We start from the raw sequence: 24,303 nt of genomic DNA, 5'->3' as shown, positions 1-24,303 counted from the left end.
CAAAATACCTTGGCCCATCCCTAGTAACAGTATTATTCAAAAAAAATTAGGAAGTTCTGGAAGGTGGGTAGTTGTCAGGGCCCAGCTTCAGCACTGCTATAAGCCTTATAGATTATAGGCAGGATTTGATTAGAAGTCACCTGGAAGGGCTTGGGCCTATTCAGCCTTTTGAATGTCAGAAGCTGTGTGATCTTAACTCTGTCAGTGTTCTCAGGGCAGAGCCAGGGGGAGTCACCCAACTCCCTGTTCACCTGCTGGTCTGGCCTTGGCAGGCAGGGAGGCTAGAAGCTGTCCATGAGAACCTGACAGAGGTGGGGTGGGGCTTGCAGAAGGGTCGCCCAGCTTGAAGCATCAATGTTGGAGGGCTGAGCAGTGCCGCCCTGTTTAGACAGGGGCCTCGCTGAAAGGCTAAAGGCCCTTGTCTGTCAAGGGATCTGGAGGGGGTGTCCTACAGCCACACCTTCCCTTTTAAGCTGATGCAAAGGTGAACAGCCTTTGCTAAGAACATCTCATCATCATTGCCCAAAGACTTCTCTGTTTGGATCCATCATCATCTGGGCTATTGGAGGCACTCTGCACATGGACTCTCCCTTAAATGGAACTTTGGTTTGCTAAAGACTTGCCATGAAAAGTACTGTGAGGCTTTTCATAGACTTCAACTCTCGTTTGCTGTGGATTGTGTGTCTTTGTTTGTCATCAGCTAAGCATACCAGCAGGCTGGGTTTGATCTACAACTTTTGGACTTTCCTCTGCCTGGACTCATGCAGTATGGAGTTACCAGTGTGAAGGCAGTGGCACAGAACTCCTTGTGTGGGTTTGCCCTTCCCTTGGTCTTGATAGGCCTCGATCATGTTGATCATTTTGATCAGTTATCAACAAACAATTCAAAGTTGGACTAAGTCTCTGCGGATGTGATTTTGCTTAGACCTTTCAAGAACCCCGTTGATTGCGAAAGGGTTCATTTCAGGAATCATTCCCATTCCTTGTCCGGGGTTTGGAACCCTGTGTATGGATTGCCTGTATCATGCCAGGGATCCTGAGTCCCTTCCCTTGTGTCCAAAGCCGTGGAGATGGCAACGGGGAAACCACATTGATCTCAGTCATGGTGGTAGTGCTTAGCTTTGGACCAGTCTGGAATTATATAGAGCCTATAGGTACTGACCATCAGCTATATGATTTCTGAAGAGTGTAACCATTAAGCTTTTGCCATGGGATTTCCTGCAATAAAGAAATCTCACTGATTTGGGTATATGGTATCAGATTGCCTGGGCAAGTGTGCTGGGGGGAATCAGGAAACCTGATGGTAGTTTCTAAAGAAGATGGTTGGATACACAGGCCTGATCAGCAGGTATACGTATATAATGGGAGCAGTATAATCTCTGGAATCATATCTGATCAGCTGAACTTCATCTCAAAGGTTTGTGATTATTATTCCACCCAGACTGAGTGCAAAAGTCTACTTGTAGGAAGGAATGTGTTTATAATTTTAAAATCTGAACCTCTGCAGGATGTTTCAGAACTGCCATGCAAAATATCCATCCTCATATCATTTCACTTGATGCCATTAATTTGTTAAAGGGGGAAGGAAGGAAGGAAGGAAGGAAGGAAGGAAGGAAGGAAGGAAGGAAGGAAGGAAGGGTTGCAGAACCCAGAGTCAGAGAGACCACGGAGTGAAGGAAAAAGAGATTCTTTATTTAACGCGCGGGCTTAAGGCTGGAATCATTTCCAAAGAGCCAGAAGCCCCGAAATACATTAGCACATTGTTTTCATAGACATTGTGACACATATGAAACGGCTCCTCCTCCCCCTCCCGCGTGGGGTTGCAGTCCTCAACATTTCTTCTCTTAGCACCATTGTTTATAATACAAGAACTGGGTTATAGGGTAGCCATGATAAGGAGAGAACAGAAGAGAACAGCAGAGAACAAGATATACAATTGTATGACCTTTGACAAGATAAGGAATTTCTGTGTCTCATCAGCTTACAACAATATATTCAAGGGAGAAAGAGCTCAGCCAGAACATGAAGCATGAGACTGCATGAGGCTACTTAGTCTGACCCCCGATATGGCTGCTACAGAAGGAAGGAAGGAAGGAAGGAAGGAAGGAAGGAAGGAATAGAACATACATTGTGATTCTCAGAGAGGATGCTTCAAAGCAAAGTTCATGGATTAGACAAACCTTTTTTAATGCACTGAAAGTTTTTTTAAGCATTTGTCCTTGAATTCATCCGGGGACTGGAGTACTTCAGGTTGAATGGATTTGTGCACAAATGCCCATATTAATAAAAAATAAAATAAAAAGGGTTGTACAATGTTAAACACAGTCCTTGGAGGTAAACTAATTAGTAAACTAGAGAATTTTAAAACTCTCACGTGCTATCTTTGAACTGAAAAAAGACATCTACTAATGAAGTCCCCAGTGGGTTAAATGTCTGAAATTGGCAGCTCTTCTACTGTTATAGCTGAATTTCAATGATGATGACAATACAAAGATAGTAGTATGGGGAGTTCTACATAAAGGTGAGGAGAGGGGCCGTGGGGATTTTGGTAAGATCTAACCTTACCAAGATTTTCCTCACATTTATTTGTGGTGGTTCAAGGCATAGGTTGAAGATGAATGATATAAATGCTTCATTATCTGATAGAAGGGCTGGGCAAGAGAGAGAAAGAGTATATTGATGACTGATATTAAGTACATCTTGATAAACAGTTTTAATTCTAAGTAAAATAATAATTAGAAAGACAGTGTGGTGTAGTGCTTAGGGTGCTGGCCTGGGACTCAAGAGATCCAGGTTCTAGTCTCCACTTAACCTTAAAGCTCACTGGGTGACTTTGGACCAGTCACTCATTCTCAGCCTAACTCACCTCACAGGCTTGTTGTGAGGATAAAATGAAGAGGAGGAAGACCATGTAAGTTGCCTTGGGTTCCTTGCAAGAGGAAAAAAAGACAAGATATAAATGTAATAGTAATAAAACTAAAATAACAGGATCTTACTTTTCTCTAAAACCTACTTAATGGAATACAGATGTAATACTGGAATATGTAAAAACCAAATCCCCCTATCTACAGCCTATTTATGGCAGAAACTGGTAAATACAGTACTTCCATGATTGGCTTAGTAGGTTTTGGAGCACAGTGTAGATGAATAAATTAAATTCATTTAATGTGGGGTCCTTCTGAGATGATGACACTGATATCCTTTTAAAAAAATCTGATATGTTTATTACATCTTGAATGCACACATTTGGAAACAGCAAGGACCCAACATTAATTTTCTCTTTGACTTGATCAGCACAATTTTAACATGTATGACTAATTTGTATTATCCAGTGTTGGATATGATCCAGCCAAAATTAAGCACTTTTAAAACTATTTGTTTGAAGAGGGGAGACTCAAATATACATTTTAGCTGTCACACTGAAATCAGTGTATCTTAAAAGAGCTTAACTTTCTCTGAAATATGCCATTTTTTGTTATTTCAGGTGTTGTTCAGTATTAAGGACAACTTTGTATTTTTATTTATTTGCACGGCTAACACATATGCTGTGTATCTGGTATGGAGGACACTTCTTTGAAAAGTTAAAAGGATAAAGTGGGGTATGATCCAGCCAGTGTTAAACATTTGCAAGGCACATTGATTTCAGTGGAAAACTCTTGCACACATGCTTAACTCTCCTTCTGATATCAATGGAACCTAAAAATGTTTATTCCTGGGAGATCTCTACACCTCAAGTTTATTGCGCATTCATGGTTGCTCACTCACTGAATTGTGCGGGTCCATTACATGACGTCGCTGTTGTCCAGTCATTATTCCACTATTTCCTCCCACCTATCCTGTGTTTTCCTCAAATGGAAAAAATTGGGTATTTTTCCAGATAAGCGCAAACGGAGCACCATGTCCTCCCCGTGTATTTCTCCCCTAGTGTGAATGCAGTGCCAAGTGTGGTTGTTGGGGGCATGGTCATGATGTTGAAGGCGGTGACAAAGGTCTGATGGGCGTCCAACCTTCCCGCCCCTGCGCCATTTTGGCTCCTCACCATTTTCAGCCTGCTTGTTCAAAACAGGGTGGCAGAGCAGCAGAACAACAGACTGGGGGGGGGGGCAGCAGAGCGGAGGAGCAGCAGAGGTGCTGAGCAGCAGGGACTGGCCAAAAGCATGGAAAAGGGAGGCGGGGCCAGGGGAGAACAGTGGGGGTGACGGCTGCATGTCACAGTCCCCACTCACCAGTAATGTGCAAGGGGAGGGAAAGGGTCAGGCATCCAGGAGCAAGCATCGCTGAACCTGAAGCATATGAAATGCCTCTTCATGGAAACATAATGCTATGGGAACAGCCATCTGCAGGGAGGGAAGCGCGTGTAAAGGGAATCAGTTGTGATCCTGCATTTAAAACGGAAGTGGAAAGCCTAATTTTAAATGCAGGATTTTAGGCTGGTGTAGAAATCCCCCTGGTGGGATTGTCCTAAAACATTCTCAAGAGTTTCAGTGAATTAACACACACACTGTATTTCAGCTGTTGTCATACAATATATGACCTGATGACTAAAGGTATATTATTTATTAACAGTATTTGCGTGCCACCCAGCCACCAAATTCTTTGAGTGGCTTACAGTAACAATAAAACATTAAAATACAATTATAACCCATAAAAACATAAGGATATATAATGCAGCATTAAAACATTCCAACAGCAGAGAATAAAAAACAAAACCTCAAGCAACACCAACACTATTTTAAGACAATATAAAAACTATTTTAATGACTTGACTTTGTGACCATACCAAGAATAATGTGTCAAAGGTATGGGGGAATAATTTTGTTGCTGGTATTTTTAAACCATTGATAGAAATCCTAGCTGATCTATTTCATATTACCCAGAGATCTAGCAGTAGATTCCGTTCTATCTTCTGCCCACCAGTGCATTACAAAATTCAGGCACTACTTCAGGACATCAAATTCCTTGCCTGAATTTGTTTGATGAAAAAGAGAGAGAGAGAGAGAGAGAGAGAGCTGGGTGTCATCTGTCATCCTCCTACTGGTGACATCTCAGTCCAAATCCCTTGATAACCTCTCCCAGCAGTTTCATGTGGAATTTGAACAGCATGAGAGAGAGAGAGCCCTGTGGGACCTGAAAACATTATGTATGTAATCACTGAATGTAATAACAAAAATCTTATCCAGAAAAAAAACACTTAATTTGGAGCTCTGTTCAGAGATCTTATAATAATTTTAATCTTGGCAGCAGAGTATTTTATCTAAAACTGTAACTCACTGTTTAATAAAAATACATGATTTACTGCAATGGAACCAGCACAGTTGGTGATATTACCCATATTATCTAATAAACATCATAGTTTTACATGTTAGAATGCCCCCCACCCGCCACTTGTTAGGCTAATGATTTAAGTTAGCTAGCTTCAGGGGACAAATGCATAATACCACAGCTACTAAAGGGAGATAGATTTATTAACAATATTCTTTCTGCATGTAAGGCATTAAGGGTGCAATCCTATGCCCTGCTAGCTAGGGAGTGTTGGGTGTTGTAGGACTTTTCCTGTCTAAACATGCATAGGATTGTGCCCTAAGAGAGAATGTATGAGAGAGAACAGACTATTGGGCTGGGGGTGGGAGAAAGGATGCCTTTGTGAAAATTCAGGAGAAAATCATAGACCACAATCCATAAACAACACACAAGGTTTCCACCGAGAGCTATGGAATTCAGTGTTGGTATTCAGAGCAGCCAATGGTATCCAGTATCGTATCCTTGTGGGCTTCTCATAGGCATCTGGTTGGCCACTGTGAGAAGAGCATGCTGGGCTAGATAAGTGTTTGATCTCCTCAGCAGAGCTCTTCTTAGGTTCTTATAGGAAAACTCCATTCAAGAACTTCCACTTTCTGTAGGTGACATGATATGAGGCTTTTGTCATCTGAAATCCCACCCTTCCTTCATGGAGTTCCAGGTGGCAAACTTGGCTTTTGCCACAACACATCTGTGAATTAGGTTTATCTAGAGATAGTGACTGGACCAAGGTCACCTGGTCATACTTCCTTTTATCTGCCCTGAATCTCCCACCAATCAGCTTCATGGGATGATCCTAGGTTCTAGTATTATGAGAGAATTTTTTCTCCCTATCCATTTTCTCCACACTATGCATAGTGTGCACCTCTATCATGTCTTCTTTTTCACCATTTTTCTAAGCTAAACATTCCCAGAGGTTGTAACCTTTCCTCATATGAAGGTTTCTCCAGCTCCCTGATCATTTTGGTTGCGGTTATCTGCACTCGGCTTTTTGACTGAAGAATGAGGTAAAAATGCTTTAAATAAATAAAATATGATACTAATTAGATAATGCAGGCAATATTGCCAACAGTTATGGTTCCACAGTTCTAAATCATATTATTAAGTGATAAGTTACAGTGTGAGAAACCCTTGGCTCCATATGTATCTCTGTATTACTTCCTAGTGTGATGTTGGTTTCTCAGAATTTCTCTTCAGAAAAGAAATAGAAAAGGGGCAAAGCTAAGTAGGGAAATCAGAGAATTCCGCCACGGATCTTGGTGATGCCGAATGCCAGTGCATTCGGCCCCCCGAACTCCGTGGCGGAACGGCCTGCCCTCCCCCCGCCCCCCCCGCAGATCCCCCCCGCAGATGCCCCTCAGGACGAGACTTACCTGGGGCGGATGTTCCAGGCGGCGGTGGCTCCAGCGGCAGCGGCGGCAGCAGAGGTGGCGGCGGCTGGTCTTCCAACTGGCTGCCGCCGCCACCATTTGCAGTCTTGTCATGTGTATTTTTGTTGTTTTTGTTTTTACAGGACATGATAGGCTACATAAAGATTTACGTAGCCTATCATGGCTGGGTTAAAACAAAAAAACCGCGTACGCAAATGGCGGCGGCTACGGCCACCGCCATTTGCGTTCCTTATTTTTGGCTGTCTTAGTCTACGTAAATATTTACATAGACTATGACAGCAAAAATAAAGGGGAACACAAATAGCGCAGCAGGTGCTATTTGCGTCCCTTTTTGATTCGCCGTTTTAGCCTAGATAAATATTTACGTATTTGCTTTCGCCTTTATTTTTGCCGTCATAGTCTACATAAATATTTACGTAGACTAAGACGGCCAAAAATAAGGAACGCAAATGGCGGCGGGCGTACGTGGTTTTTTTGTGTGTTTTTTTACCGAGAGCCCTCCGCGGCCGGAAATCCAGCTGCGGACGGCTCTGGCCTGGGGCTGGCCGGCTGCTCCGTGGAGCTGCCGCGGAGCACAGCCGGCCGTGGAGGATTCTGGAAGGGAGGAACAGATCACCTCCCCCCCCGTCGAGGATTCCGGGGGGAGGGACGGAACACCTCCCCCCCCACCATCAACATAATCCACGGAAAGGTAAGTGACTTTTGTACATCCCTAAAGCTAAGCACTTTTAAGTTCCACAGATTTTAATGACAGAGTGTGTGTCTGTGTGAGTGTGAGTGTTTGTGAGTGGGGTGAGAGATAAGAACATACTAACTCTCCCACTGAAATCAGTGGGACTTTAAAGTGCATGGACCTGGCAGGATGTTGCCCAAAGTACATAAGGTGTTATTTATCAGACCAACATCTGATATTGGCACAGTCTTTTTTCACTTGCCTGAAAAAGCTCCCTAGAGCTCCACCTCCCCTTGTATCCTCCCTACCAGAAGTTAGTCTATTGGAAGTGTCCTGCCTCATCCTGTTACTTATAACCAACAATAAAAGCTGGTCACATACTTGAAAAGAAAAGAGAAAAAAAGAAAAAGCAAATCAGTACTTTCTTATTTTATCTAGGGAGCGCCATGTCTCTCCCCATCTTTTGATGGCATTCCACACTGCTTTGGTCTTCTGTGTGAAAAACTGACCCTTTTTGACACATCCTTTGGTAGGAAAAGGAGGAAGAAGAAAATACTTTTTGTCTGCTTCAGATAGCAGAGTGATAACAAGAGAGCTCACAGCTTAAGGATAAACGCCCCTCACTGTTCGGAAGGCCTCCACCCCCACACCCCGTTCCACTATACTTGTTGATACAAAAAAGGAAAGACTGGTATTTCCAAGGGCAAAGAACTTTTTTTTGTTATTGCTGCTACTGCTGTTGATCTTAAAACCTGTCTTGCTGACATGACAATACTTTTATTTGCCAGATGGGAGTAGCATCAAAGAAACACTTCTGTTTTCTGTGTTAGCATCTTCATGCAGCTTTATTGGTACTTAGTGAATAATTTAATCTAATGATTGCAAGGGGGGGAGAAAACAGCTGAAGGTGTGACAATCATCTGGGAGATAGAGAATAATGAAGGAGAATATTGCATCTCTTTTCTTTTTACTTTAAGCAGACTGAGCTCCCATCATTATTATTAAGCCATGCAACTGTGATCATCCCAATAAATTGGTTAAATTCACTTGTTCCCTTCTTAGATGGGGAAAGAAAGGGATTTCACTGCAGGGAATTGTCACTTGTCAAGGCTTTGCAACTCTGATGGTGAAGACTCTGTTTAACTGAGACGTAAGAACATAAGAGCCAACCAAGGGCAAGGTGGATGGATGATATTCTGGAGGTGACGAACTCGACCTTGGGGGAGCTGGGGGTGGCGACGGCCAACAGGAAGCTCTGGCGTGGGCTGGTCCATGAAGTCACAAAGAGTCGGAAGCGACTGACCGAATAAACAACAAAGAACATAAGAAGAGCTATGCTGGATCAGACCAAGGGTCCATCTAGTCTAGCATTCTGTTCACATAGTGGCCAACTGGATGTTTGTGAAATATAACAACTGTGGTGACAATACATACTCCCACTGACACAGTTGCCAGTTCTTGCCTTCAGATGTCATGCTCTTTGGACTCAAATAAGAAGCCTGTTGGTCAGACTGAACCAAAACTCAGGGAAAGCAGGGAGACAAATCTTGTCTTCTCCTTTTGTGTTAGATTATGTGCGATTATTCCTTCAGAGCCACTATCCAGTATGCCTCTGTCTCCCAGTTTATGGGAAACATGAATTAGAGGAGGGTTTTGCACTCATGTCCTGCTTGTAGGCTTCCCAGAGACATCTGGGTGGACACTGTGACAACAGACTACTGGACTAGATAGGCCTTTGGTCTGATCCAGCACATTATTATTATTATTATTATTATTATTATTATTATTATTACATTTATATCCCACCTTTCTTCCATCATGGAACTCAAGGTGGCTACAGGTGGTTCCCAGGTGGTTTCCCCTCCAAACACTGACCAGACCCAAACCTGCTTAGCTTCAGCAAAGTGCCTGATTCAAGTGCCTTCAGGCTATGTCCTGGGACCTGGTTCTTATAGCTTTGCTTATTGTGAGGTTGCTTATTGTGAGGTATAAAAAAGGAACTGTAACAAATTCTTTAAAATATACTTTTTTGCCATGTACTCTGGGATATAGTCAAGAGCAGGCCTTTGAACCTTGTTGGGAATTGTATACCCACCATTGCACTTTTTCCCCCTCAACTGAAAAGGTGTAAACAATAGCAGAGCAATCCTAACCCACGTCATAGGTACCCATCTTCAATGCTGGTGGAATGTCCACAGCACCCTATGCCTGTTTTGGCCAGCATGGATGAATAACAATGCTGGGTGGCAGGGGGTCATGTGAAATGGTGGAAAAATGACGGGAAAATGACAGGCACACTCCTGGTGTACATAACTCCATGATAATCAGTCAAGAGCAAAGTCCTCAGTGACATCCATACAACCCCTGGAAATGGATGCAGCCAATGACATTGCTGCAATGTCACTACAATTTCATCATGCCCTCCCCCCAATGTCACAACACACACATACCATGCAAAGCACCACCATTCCAGCAGCCCTGGGGATGCACTCCCTAAAGGTTTGATCCATGGGGCTGGGGAGCTAGAGAGACAGGAATTTGGGCCCTGCAAGGGGAAAGGATGGGAAATGCCCCCCATATCTTTCACTGGCTTGAAGGGGAGGGAGAGACAGGATCAACAGAGAGAGGAAGCTTCCAGGACTTGAACCCATATCATCAAGACCACAGAGCAGCTCCATAACCACTCAGTGGGAGGGGGGGGGTGCTGTAATTGAATGCTGAGTTACACAGCAACCTAAGCTCTATCATTCCAAGATGGGTGGGGCAGGAGCCAGGGGGAGCAGCTTTTTTCTAAGGGCTTCCTCCCTCCCCCCCAATTGACTTCATTGGGAGGAGAAATCCTTACACCAACCCTTGACCTGATGAACAGTTCTGTTATCATTGTGGGCATGTCACAAGAACTAAGGCTGTTTGGACCATGCTATGGTCACCGGCATGCCAGTAGTGAGTTCTCCATTGCCCTATCTGTAATGTGTACAGGCTCATAACATATGATCACCACAACCCTACAACTCAGCAGGAGTGGGGATACTTACAATTTGTGATGCCGCTGCTTTATGTTAGAGCTGGGAGGATGAAGAAACTTTCCGCAGGATGCTAGTCACCATGGCCACCATAATGTGGAGCTTGGTTTGAGCCTTACACAAATATGCCCCTGTTCCAAAGTAACTGCATTTATTTGTTTCATGCCTCTCAAGGGCAGGGTGGAGAAATAGGTAGAGGGTTCTTTGAAATATGTAGTGAATCCTTTTAAGACCAACTCTCCCCACAAGAGCACTGAAATTTTACTAGGCCTACATCACAACTCCTTTTAAAGAGATGAGACATCTTCTCACAATCTCCCACATCTCATCTACTTTGGCCCTAAGTTATTTCACACTTAATAGAAACTGTCCTCCTTCTCTGAGGAACTCAAAAAAATCTTTGTTGAGGTTTCGAGGCATGTACATTTATTTAAACACATTAATGAATGGATTGATTTGTTAAAAGCCAGCCAGTGAAACTGATTTCAAAATCATTAATTTGCTGACAGCCCTGGTGTACGTTTTTTAATTTAGACTCCTAGACCCTACCCATCTCAGCCTCAGCTGTCACAGCATATGCAAGCCTTTCCCAGCCGGGTGCCCTCCATACGTTCTGGACTACAACCCCCAGTATTGTAGTTGGCCAAGCTGTCTCAGGCTTCTGGGAGCTGAAATCCAAATCATCTGGAGGGCATCAGGTTTGGGAAGTCTGGCACATTCCAAGGACTGCTTCACATGCTATCATATGTGCAGCAATGCATGGGTAGATCGTACAATATGACATCTCTCTATGTGAGTTTTGTGTCATATGTGCACACACTGCGGAGCCTCAATTGGCCATAGCTTTCATTTAAGAAGTAACTAAAGAGATGATGCATGCATAGTTAATTTATCATATTCGTCATACACCAAGACTACATGACTAGCCAAGTTCCACTCTGTACCTTAGCTGTTCATATCTGCTGGTGCAGAAGATTGCTGCCATCAACTCTGATGTTGCCAGTCACCTTATTTAGTAGGGCAGAGTGAGGGTGGACTCAGTCTTCTTGATACCCAAACAAGGAGCCAAATGCATAGCATCCATTTACTCACATGTTTCCCAGTAGAACAGGAAATGCTCACTATCGCCCAGATGAATCAGAGGGACTGTGTTTAATTGTATGTCACATAATTTTGTTTGTTATTGAGCAAATAACTAAGGAACATCTCTGAAGAAACTAGGGAAGGGTGAGAAATTTGCCTTGACAAAAGTTTGTTTTTTCTTACAGATTTACCTGAATGGAACACAAACCCAAACACACCTTCCGGAACGGAACACGAACCCAAATGTTCAATCGGAAATCCATACATTTCTGAGCTTGTGATGCATTCCACAAAACAAAACAAAATGCATTTGTTAACATGAAAACACATTTGAAAAATGTGCAAAGAAAAGGGCGTACATTTCTAAAGTGTGCGGCAAGTTGCCGGCAACACACTTTAGTCAATGGGTTGTAGTTGTTGTTGTTCAGTCGTTCAGTCGTGTCTGACTCTTCATGACCCCATGGACTATAGCACGCACGGCCTTCCTGTCCTCCGCTCTCTCTTGGAGTGTGCTCAAGTTCATAGTCAATGGGTACTAGGGATGTACAAATCCCTTACCTTGCTCTGCTGAGGGGCATCCGTGGGGGGGGGCACTCCGTCCCTCCCCCTGGAATCCTTGATGGGGGGGAGGCGCTCTGTCCCTCCCCCCAGAATCCTTGATGGGGGGGAGGCGCTCCGTTCCTCCCCCTGGAATCCTGCCTGGCCAGCTCTGCTCTGCAGCCAACCCGCGGAGCCGCCAGCCAGCTCCGGCCGCCCGCAGCCGGACATCCGGCCACTGGGCAGCCCTGCAGGGACACAAATGGCGGCTGTTGTAGCCTCCGCCATTTGTGTCCCTGTATTGAGCCATGATAGGCTACGTAAATATTTACATAGCCTATCACGGCAGGGGGAAAAACCCCAGCGTATGCAAATGGCAGCGGCTACCACCATTTGCATACACTGGGGGTTTTTTCCCCCTGCCGTTGTAGGCTACATAAGTATTTACGTAGCCGATCATGGCAGGGGGGGGGGGGAATTGCGAATGGCATCCCTGCGTAGCCGTGACAGGCTATGTAAGTATTTACGTAGCCTATCAAGGCTTGAAGAGGAGGAAGCGAATGGCGGCCGCAGGACGGCTGCCATTCGCAAAGCAGTGCGGACAGGAGCAGGTAAGTGCTCCATTTCGCGCGCCTTTCATGGGGGGGTGGGGCTTCATTCCGCGACGGATTGTGGGGGGCTGAATCATCAAGGTCCGTCGCGGAATTCTCTGACATCCCTAATGGGTACATATGTACAAAAATGCATATGTTTGAAAAATGCACATAAAAATGTGTACATTTGAAAAATGTGCAGAAAAATATGTACAAATTTCGGGCAGGGGTAAGCAAGTCAGTCATCACCAAGGGAGCTGATCTTTCCAGCTGGGCGCTGAGCAGTTCCTCGCCCAATGAGTGAGGCTGCTGGGGGGAGGGTCAGTCAGTCCACTTGCTCCCTCACTTGCCGGGCTGATGGTGGTGGGCATGTCTTCCTGTTGCTGGAGCAGACTGAAGCCACTCAAGGCCACTGTCCCCTTCCAACTACAACATTGATGGAGCAGAGATGGGGGCCAGGCAGCTAGTGTCCCATGTACGACTGGCCAAGTTGAGAAGACCTGCCAGAACAGGCCTCCCAGAGTGCAGCACGCTTCTTCCCTAGAAACCAACCTTGGAATGTACCTCTTGAGTCAGTGGCCTCAAGATGCTGAAGGAGCTGCTGCAGCACGTGTGAGTGTCAAAGCTACCCAGACTCCTGTATACTGGCATGAATCAGAAGCAGGGAAAGCTGCAGTCCAAAAGCATTCTGCCTCATGCAGTAGCACGGATCACCGTAGAGAGATTGAAAAACTGAAGCAGCAGCTCCAGCAAACAGAGCTTGGGGCATGGGGTGGCAAAGAGAAAGACCAGTGCTCCCCCATTCAAGGTGAGTTCAGTGTGCTCCCATTGGCCAAGACTTCCCCACCAGCACCATTTCTAGCCTTGGCCGCCATGTCGATCACCCCATGTTTGCACAACAGCCGCGGCGGCATCAATAGGGAACTGGAAGAGGTGTTTGTGAAGGAGCAAGGAGATGAGGAGCTCCTCAGAATCCCGGCCATCCCAGGGATCCCCTGAGACTCCTTGCTGCTCCTGCTGGAGCACAGCAGCAGTAGCTGCAGCAGCCTCTCTCTGTCTCCACCCCATTCAGCTGTGTTCAGGCAGTCCCCACACACTCCTGCTTGGGCTGCGATGGAAGAACTTTCCCCTGGAGTGTTGGAAAAGCCAGGGCTGGAGGCCAAGGGAAAGAAAATGGCAATACTTCTCCAGTTCTTGCCTTCACCCTGTCTCCTCATCCCAACCACACCTCTGTCTTCAAGTGGGAACCTCCAGAAGGCTGTGAAAAAATCCGTGATTTTAAGGAAGTGGCACTACTGAGCCCCAAGCAGCCTTTCCTGCCTTTCTGCCCAGATAAAAACAAAGTCCACTTCATCCCAACTGGCTCTGCCTTTTGCTGGTTCAGCCTGGTGAAACCTCTTAACCCCAATGTAGACTTCCTCTTCACAGACTTCTCTTCTTCTCCCAGCCCCATGTTGCCAGGCACATTCTCCTCATGCCTGCCTACTTCCACCCTTTCAATCCTCGGTTTGCAGAAAGACTCAAGAGGAGGCAACTTCAGTGGGAACCCTAAATCACCTCTGCTGAACTTGGAGTCCTGGAAGCTACACTAGGTGGATGCCATCCTAGATGCCATCCTCTTCCACAGCAACCTGGTTGTCTGAAGCTGAGAGAGAGAGGGACACAGAGCCAAAATAAGCCCATGGTCCCCTCCATGGCCTGACTAGAAGACTGCCTTGGAACTGGGAAATTGAGCACTCCCATGACACAAGTGCTCTCAGCAACAGCCTCAATGTGCAGATTGCTTCTGGACTCTTTGCAGCCACAGTGGGTTTTCCCTTGGACTCCAGTACTTCAAGTACTTCCTTGTCCTATGGGTTCATGTCAATGGCCTCCTGCTATTGCAGTGTCCAAAGAGCACCTAATAATCTGATGGAATATGCACACTATTCTATTAGCCACCAGATTTTTGTGTCCGTTCGCTTGCTGGGTTAGGCAGGAGATCTTTGTTTTTAATGATCTGAAGGATGTCTCTCAAGCTTCCCTCAGAATAGGGAGGATGAAAGGGTTTACATGTAGCCAGAGGAGCTGTTCAGCAGATGGCTGCTGGGCAAGAGTTGAGCAGGGTAATCCATTTCCAGGGGTGCCAAGTCTCTAATCTGTATTTTAAGATTTCTTTTGTATCCTGTCCTGCACTCTATGGGACTTGCATCACTGGAACACAATCAGCCCAATGCTTGAAGCATTTTCCCTTCTAACGATCATGTCATAATAGGTAGTTGAATAAGGAGATATTCAACTTGAGTGCCTTTTGAGGCAGAGGTCTTCAAATAGGTTCCTCTTCCTATGGAGGAAGAACAAGCGAGAGGCTTTTCCTGCATTGTTTCCAGGTGAACCTCCTGAGGATACTCCTTGCAACAGAGTTCTGGAAAAGGAGATTGAAGCCCAGGCCAGAACAATGGCTAAGGTTTTCTGGAGGAATGTAGCTGTTAGTGGAATTACTTCCTTTTTTATTATAAATTGGCCAGTCCAACAATGTCTGACACTACTACTATTCTAGCCAATGAGACTAGGGAATTTGTTTAGCTTTAACTCCACTTCTAGCACACAGAACACTCCAAAGATCCCAGGATCCCACTCACACCTACATCTTGTGCCACCCCCAGCCCACAACTGAAAGGCCTTAAACCTGCTGATGCCTTGATTGTAGAGTGTATTAGAAATGAAAGGGACTTTTTTTGTCATGTTAAGCCTCTGGATTGTATTAGAAGGGTTTTCTTGAACCCAGATAGAAACTATATTTTCTTTTGAAGACAGGATTTTTGCAGCTACTTTTGAAGTTCTGTGAATTTTAATGTATGTATCACAAAAGCTTAATGGAAGAATGTTAGCCTCAGAGGTCCATTACCTTGTCTTGAGTGGAGAGGTTTTTGCAGATCTCAGTGTTTAAGGGCGTAATTCTATCAAGATAGGTAGCCACCTCCAAACTCGGAGATGACTGCCTATCCAAATCAAGGCAGGAGAGGCACAGGGGGGGGATCGTTCCCTCCACGCCTCACCTGCCCTGCTATTTTCTGTTAGACAGCCGGTTTTAGCTGTCTAGTCACAGGGGGGCCGACCAGGAGAGAAGACTGCTATACGACGCATTGGATGTGTCATACATGCAGCTCCTCGATCCCCGCCCAGGAATGCCCCCAGCCCCACCCCTTTTCAGTCACTCTGCATTCCTCTTCCGAGCGCGGAGCCCTGGGCTTCTCCATGCTGCCGCCAAGGCAGCGTGGATGTGGCGGGAGGTTGGTTTTCCGGGAACTGACCTCGGAGCACTAGACAGTGTCTAGTGGCCATAGTATTGCTCCCTAAACCAATTAAAAAAAAATAAAATAAGATGTTGAGCAAAAAAAAAATGTGTGTGGGGGGAAAACCATATGGAACCAGGGCAAAATTAGCTTCATGGTGGAAAAATGAAAATCTTGAAGAAATCAGCTTGACAGATACACCCATCCCTAGACAAAAGTAGGACTATGCATCACTTTGGTGCTGAATCTGAATACTGAAGCAAATCAGGGCACTCCGGGGTGCCTCAGTGAGATCCAAAGCAGATCAGAACAGCACTGAGGTGCACCAAAGTGAAGCAGGTCACCACTGAAGCATCTCAGTCTGCCTCGGAGATTAGGAGCTATTCTGATGCCTTCTGAAGCCCAGGCAGCCTGTCTCTAAAATGTATCAACTTGTGAAAGATCAGGGTCGGGCAGAGGAGGAGGAGGGAGGGAGCTTTGGTGAATGGCAACTCTAGTAACCAAATTAGGGCTGAACTTAACCCAGCTGTCTCCAATCAGTGACAGTGTTGGAGGAGGGTGGAATACTGTATATATTGGAGAAAAGCCTGTGTTTATTTCAGAGAGAGAGAGAGAGAGAGCGCGCGAGAGAGCGCTGTTAGAGGTGGTGGTTACTCAAGAGAGTTGTTAGAAAGAATGTTTTAGTTGGCTACATCTGTGGTGTGTGTGTGTGTGTATGTGTGTTGCATTGCATTGCATTGCATTGCATTGCATTGCATTGCATTGCATTGCATTGCATTGCATTGCAGCTTTGCTCTTCTTATTCTTTCCCTCCCAGCCTTTTTCAGTTCAACTAGTCCCTTTGTTTTTTTTCTAGATTCTTTATTTTTAAAAACCAAAGCAAAACAGTACTTTAGTAGTTTAGCTTCCTCCTTTCCTTGCCTTGTTCTTTGGCTCCCCCATCCCCTTCTGATTTATTCAACCATTCCTATTAGTTTTCTTTCTTTCTAGATTCTTTATTTTTAAAAAAAAGGAACAATTAAAAAGTAGTTTAGTTTCCTTGCCTTGCCTTGTTCTTTGGCTCTCCCCTGCCCCTCATTCTCAATTCAAGTCTTTTTTCATAGTTTTCCAACTAGATCCTGTATGTATGTATGTATGTACTTTCTCTTCCCTGTTCTTGGCTCTCACCCCCTGCCCTTCTCAATTCCTGTATTCCTTCCCTTCCATTTTTGAACTCTGTATGTATTCTCTTTTTTAAAAAAAGCCCTTTTCTTTGCTTGTACATAGTTCTGTATTTGCTTTCTTTTGCTGTTGTGTGTCTGTGTCTGTGTGTATGAGTGTATGTGCTTGTGTTGTGGTCAAGCAAAGTACTACACATGTCCACATTTTGAAATACAGTGGCAAAGCACTACACACATAACATCTATTATTTAAATAAGACTACACTGTGTGGCAAAGCAAGCCCGACATGAGGCACCTTCAGGGTCTTGGCACTGGGGCTACCCATTGCCCAGATTTCATGTACTTCTGTGCAACCAGTGAAAATTTATAGCTCTTTGCTTTGAGAGTTTGTGTGGAAAACATAGCACAGCCTGCCTGCCAGCCTATTTTCCCAGGTAATCTGTATTGTATTCCATTCAGCCAGAGAGAGCCTGAGATCATCCACTATGAAGCTGAGTAGGAAAAGGGGAGAGGGGTTATGTAGGAATGTATGAAAGTCACTTACCTTTTCAAAGGGTGACATTCGCAGTGGGGGGGAGGCGCTCTGTCCTTCCCCCTGAAATTCTCTCCAGCCAGCTCTGCTCCATGGAGATTCCGCAGAGCCACCGCCCGCCGGCCAGGGCCGCCTGCAGCCGGACATCCTGCTACTGGGCAGCCTGCACAGGGATGCAAATGGTGGCGGCCATAGCTGCAGCCATTTGCATCCCTGTATTTTGCCGTGATAGGCTATATAAATATTTACGTAGCCTATTACAGAAAACAAGAAAAAGGGAACGCAAATGGCGGCCACTACGCCATTTGCGCCCCTCTCTTTTGTCGTAATAGGCTACATAAATATTTATGTAGCCTATCACACAGCAAAAAAAGGGAACGCAAATGGCGGCCACCGTAGCCACCGCCATTTGCGTTCCCTTCGTTTTGCCGTGATAGGCTATGTAAATACTTACATAGCCTATCGCGGCTATATGGAAGAAGCGAATGGCGGCCACAGACACGGCCGCCTTTCTCAATGCAGCGCAGACGGCAGCAGGTACATGCTCCGTTCTGGGCCCATTTCATGGGGTGGGGGGGCAGGGGGCTTCGTTCTGCCACGGATTTCGGGGGGCCGAATGTACTGGCATTTGGCCTCACCGAGATCCGTGGTGGAATTCTCTGACATCCCTAGGTTATTTGCACTTCAAAGAAACCTACAGCAGAGATTAGGGATAGTGACCTCCTCCTAATCACCACTTAAACACCGAACTTCTCTAAATATCCCTTTATGACCTTTGGTTTGAGTTTCTGAGAACAGAACATTTTATCTGTTTCTAGCACAAAAACTACTGGGCCAAACTGTCTGATGTTTGGCAGGTGGGATCACCTCCATGGGGGCTGATAGGTCCCCAGATTGCATGCACTTCTATGAAAAAAGTGAAAAGTTATAGCTCTTTGCTTTGAGAGTGTTTGTTGAACGAATCAAATTTCATCTGTGCCTAGCACAAAAACTATTGGGCTAAACTGTCTGAAATCTGGCAGATGAGATCACCACAATGGGGGCTGACAGGTCTCCAAATTCCACATATTTATCATGAAAACTAGAAAAGTTATGCCCATTTCTGTTTTCCAATGCAAGTCAAGGGGAAAACATCAAATACGAATGATTTGGATAGCCGAATATTGTTTCAGATCCAAATCCAAAGTGAAGCGGATTGGGTCAGAACCAGTCCAAAGTGAAGCAGGGCTGCTTCTGAAGGTCTGAAGTAGCATCCAAAGCGAAGCAGAGAGTCCATGCACAGCCCTAGAAGAAATATCTTTATCAATGTTGAAACTAATTGTCTCCACATATATTTATTTTATCTTGAGGCCTGGCACTGCCCTCTTGGAACTACTTCCATACTTAACCCAGCAGAGAATTATGCTTTCACACTTCCATTTCCTGCACATTCAGAAATTCACAGCTCATTAGGACCTTCTGACTAGTTCATAAACAAAGCTTTGCATTGTTATCATTACTACCTAATAAAACTACTGATAATTTGAGAGGCTTTTCTTTATTACATCTCATAAAGCGTCTTCAGCTGCAAGGTTATGCTCCACACACAAAAATGCTATTCAGACGTCAGCTTATCATACTTTTCAATGTTTTGCTCAGTTATAAATTAAACTAACAAAAACTATGCTTAAATAATGCCACTGTCTCTAATTAAAATAAAGTCTACTGAGAGCATATTTACAAACAAGCGGGTAAAGATTTAAAAATGTTATTTATATCTAAAAACAAGCAAGCAAGCACCATTGTGAGTAACAGATGCATGTTACTTTAATAGGAAATAGTACAATGCTTGCAATATCCCTGAAACATAAAAAGCATGTGTTGAATTTTAGATTGTAAGCCTTTCAGGGAAGAGGCCTGCCCTTCAGTACTCTGTAATGTACCATGCCCACTTGATGATGCTATATAGCTATGGATTCTATCCAATGTTAGTCCTTAGAGTACTTAGAGTAGACCTATTGTATTCAATGTTAAGTTAGACTAACATTGGATACAATGCTATATAACAACTACAACAATTGACCATCAAAGCCTAGGCTGATTTCCCAGCTTGGGTCATGCTCGTGGGAGAAACCAAGGGCATGATCCATCTCAATTTAAGCACTTTTGGGGAGCGTTGTGTGAGCGCTTCCAGCTCACATCATTCAGTTTGTCTGTTTTCTGTGAGAATTCTCTGAAGAGATTCATGTCAGCCTGAGCTTTTTCTGAGAGAGCTTGGAAAACCAAACACATGGGAGCTCACCAACAGCTTGTTCTGACACTCCCCATCCCCCGCAGCCCAGCCAGCCAACCTACCCACCCTGGTGGGCAAACCAGCAGCAGAGAGGGTTCACTGAAGACAAGGGCAGGGCCAGTGTCAAGAGTAGGCACGGTCAGGCACTGGCCAAGGACCCACATTCCAGTGGGTGCCCAGTGACAAGACCTTTCTGGACTTGCTCCTCCTCTTCACCACTGCAACCTGCTTGTTCACTTGCCTCTCACTCCAGCCCAGATGGTGGTGGTGGTGGTGAGAAAGAGGAGCAGGAGATGTCACTGCCTACTTGTTCACTGGCTCTCTGCCTATCAAGCAAGCAAGTGGTAGCAATGATGAGAAAATGGGGGAGTAGGATCAATAGGGGCTGGTAACAATGGCAGTGAGAAGGTAGACTTACTGAGGGAGAGGGACATTGCCTTGCCTAGGGGCCCTCAAAGCCTGGAGCTAGGAAGTGGTCCTCTCCTATCTGATCTTTGTCCTAAGCATGCTAAGCAGCATCTTTTCTTGCCAAGGTGCATGGGAGTTGCAATTTTCTGTGCCATGAAAATTTGGCAGGCCCCAAAATCATAGGGGTTCAGACCTGGCTCATAATAGGGTGTGAATTCTCAACTGGGAAATTTCATATTCCAACTCTCCTCCACCCAGTTCTGAAAGTTGCCTCCCTCACTATTTTAAGTCCACTCCCATTAATGTCAATGGTTTAGTTAAGCACATACTTAAATGTCTCCCACTGAAACCAGTGGGAATGAGAAGTGCTCAACTTTAGCCGGATCATTTCTCTAGATTATGGGCACACACGTACACACCTTGGCCTCCTGAACCCAGCTCTTAGCTGTGCTCTTCCCCCACCCCTCCATGCCATTCACATACACAACCCTCCCTAGACACTTTCTTGGTTATAAACCTTGTAATATCGGATTATATTAATATAATTGTTCCTTACAATTATAATTAATATAATTGTTTGCCCAGTTGCAGAGAGTTTAAGCAAAATAGTTCAAGCATGCAGCTCTGACTATGATGGATGAACAAGGATCGCTAGGATTCTGGTTTATTCTGGTTTTATTCTATTTTTATTTTTCTTTTATTTGTATTGTTATGCTGTGGTTTCAATGTTCTATATATTTTATATTGTTTCATTGTGTGCTCTTTGGCTTTAGTTTTTGTGAACCGCCCAGAAAGCTTCAGCTATTGGGCGGTATAGAAATGAAATAAATAAATAAAATAAGACTCTCCAAACGTTGTCTTGCCACTCATCTGATGCCCATTTGTGTTGCTGATAGCTACTCACTTTGCACAAACCTGAGATTTGCACAAATTGAGCAGCGATCGAATAGATTTGTGCACATTTCCTCCATAGACTAAGGTGGGTCTGATTCAGTCTACTGAGAAAATTAGGGAATTTGCACAAATCAAACTGGGAATCAGGAACAAGATGAACATGCGCACATCTTTGACAATTTGCAAATATTTTGACAGAATGTGCTTGTGCTTGCATTTGGGGCTTAGAACAGGACACGCTCACACATTTTACGAGCAAAACCAAAATTCTCATACTGCCCTAGTTTTGACATAAAAAACATACTGGCACCATCACAAATCAAAGTAAGGTGAAATATCTTAGTACAGCGAATGCTGCTGTCAAAAGATCCGTTGGCTGTCTGGCTCTGGGGGGGAGTTAATAAGCCTAATTAAAGGCAAACTCTTACTTCGATTACTCCAGCCTTTTAGAAATGACAAGACCTAAAGCTCCTATGCTTTGAAGTTTTGTTACTGCTCATTTCAAAATTATGTGTGCTGTTCTTGACAAAATGTGCTCCTTTACAGCATGAATTATTGGCTTGGGAAAGAATGTGGTATTTAGGACGTTGAAAGAAAACACAGCAGAAAAGCCGGCTTTCCCCTTCACTGTAAATGTCATTAGAACAGAGCACAGCATATATTTCACTAACAGTTTATACACTAATTCCGGACAAGTAGAGTTCAATTAAGCACCAAGGTGGATTTAGTCATTGACTTTTCTTGGGCCCAAATTAGACATTATAGGATACACAGAGCTGACAACCCTTCATATTTCTTCTCCCTCCCTCCCTCCCTCCCTCCCTCTCTCCCTCTCTCTCTCTCTCTCTCTCTCCTTCGTATTGTCTAACACAAACATCACATGATGTGACACCTTCCCACTATTCATCTCTCTGCCCCTGCTTCGCATCATTTGCTGGTGTGGGTAGAGAAATGTTCAGCATGATGACATGTGCTAAATGTTAGAAGGAAGATAAATGGAGCGGTGGCAGCTCTGTTTCTCTTACAATGGATAGTTTCACTCTCATTTGCAGATCCAAGTTCAAACCTTAATTTGTGCCACAGAAAATTTAAAGCATCATCAACTGCCAAAAGCTACTGTACCTCACCCCCACACACACAATAATGAAATGAATGAAGCATACTATGTGATCTATATAGTGAATAATATTCTATTTTAGATAACAGCATGATACAGATATTCTCAGATCTGTATAATCTTTTGTGTTGCATACTGCACAAGCGAGTGTTTGTGTGTGCGTGACATATTTTAAAAGTTCTGTTTTCCAAACATCAAATGGTAAGTTTGAAGACAATGGAATAATGATCTAAATGACATTTGATGAGCAGGTAATTCAACAATGAACAGAATAGTCAAGTAAAACTTGGTGTAGTCACTAAGTCAAGGTAATTAATATCAGGGCACTACACACCATCATGTTTCAGATAGCAAAGATTAAATTCTGAAGTTGTTATTCATAGGATTTACTCTGTGAAAAGAAAGAGTATTTTTAGTTATATATTTAGTTAAATTATTATATTTTTGCACTGATATAAAAGAGGGATTAAATGTTAGGCACTTTTAACAGTGATACTAACAGTCCCATTTGGCCTATCACCAAGTGGGTAGCACACACACACTCACACTCCACAAATTCGTCCTGGAGACTCCTGTATTTTAAGGAACCTTTCAGACACAACAACTTATGGGGACTCACACATCTTACAAGATATATCCAAATAGTTTGATTCCTGCCCACCTGGTGCACTGCTCCCCCCCCCCCATATATTCACAGATAAAACAATGATTACCAGATCTGGGAGGGAGGTGGGATCAATTGCATTACTGGTCTACGTGCATTGCGTTTTGTGCCTGATGGCTGCATCTGGATATTCCATTCCCACACGGACAGCTCACTCTCTTCTCCATGCAATGGGCTGGACTTTGTGTGTGAGAGATGCCATCTGATCTGGCCCAAAACAAGTAATGTGAAAATAGCTTTATGACTTTAGATCAGGGCTTTCAGCCTGAGGGCCGAATTCCATGTCAGAGAAGCCCTTGGGGAACTGCATTCCAGTGGTGGGCAGGGCTGAAGGCAAAGAGGGTGGGGCCAAAGGGGTGGAATCAAAATACCAAAAACACCAGGCTGTTTTAGCTGTAGGCTCTTACTGCCAGCCACTAAGCCTTAGGAGGGGCATGTCAACCCTTTAGAATTGTGGGGGGGACTACAGAAAAGATGGGAAACCAAACAATGGGGGGAAGGGGACATGGCCATCTGGGGAAACCTAGGATGCCAGATGGGGTGGATTGGGACCCATGCCTGAGGTTCTGCACTCCTGTTTTAAATTATGAAACTCATGCAAAACTCTAAACACATCGGGCATAATAAGAACAGACGCGAATAACTGTCCTTAGGGTGCAAAGCATCCATCCAGGCAGAGTGGGGTGGGGAACTTTATTTGGTGCAAGGGTTGCATGTCAAGGGCAGTGGACAAGACCACACCAACTGCTGGAACGTGGCCCCAGCATACTTCACCTGACATTCGCACGTATTTCCTTCGCAACCCTCACGCCATTTTCTCTCGCACACACAGATACCAAATAGAAGGGCAATGAACCTTTCTGTTCTTGTCAGCTTTCCCCCACTGAGCATTAAGAAAGGGAGCCTTTCTCAGTGCTCAGCAGGGGAAAACTCTTCGCTCTGATCTCTGCCTGGGCAAAGACTGGGGGCCAGGAGGTTCCCCATGCCGATTGTAGAGGAAAGCACCTGAGCCACCACCAGCATGTCATTTCTGCATGTTGTGATTAATGAGGAGAGGACCAAATACCTTATGAATGGCATGGGCTAATGGTAGCCAAGGTGATGTGGAAAACTGGGCTTTCCAAAGTGGGGAATTGGCAACAAGATCAGAGCCAAAGATTAGACTCATGATCATGGTATTACAAAAATAGAAGGAATATATATACACAGGCAGCATTCAGATAGAACCAGCTAGTATGGTTCTCCATATTATTAATATGGAGAAGTCTGGAGTCCCACAGGACTAGTTAATTAATAATATGGAAGAGTCTGGGGGTGGAGAGAAGGACCAAAGGAGATGGAGCAGCATGTGAGGGGTATCGACAGGGGAAGGAGGAAGACAG

The 24,303-nt window shown here is 44.6% G+C and overlaps 1 pseudogene; it reads left to right on the top strand.

Moving 5' to 3' along the window:
* The first annotated feature begins 12,955 nt into the window (after positions 1-12,955).
* Positions 12,956-14,241, top strand: LOC146359481 (protein FAM117A pseudogene; annotated as a pseudogene).
* Positions 14,242-24,303: the final 10,062 nt, after the last annotated feature.

The sequence above is a fragment of the Heloderma suspectum genome, chromosome 1 (genome assembly GCF_057233095.1).
Source record: "Heloderma suspectum isolate Gila_16-S chromosome 1, 16-S_ref, whole genome shotgun sequence".
NCBI classification, from domain to species: domain Eukaryota; kingdom Metazoa; phylum Chordata; class Lepidosauria; order Squamata; family Helodermatidae; genus Heloderma; species Heloderma suspectum.
Note: the sequence above shows the minus strand (reverse complement) of the source record. Positions and strands in the feature narration are given on the sequence as shown.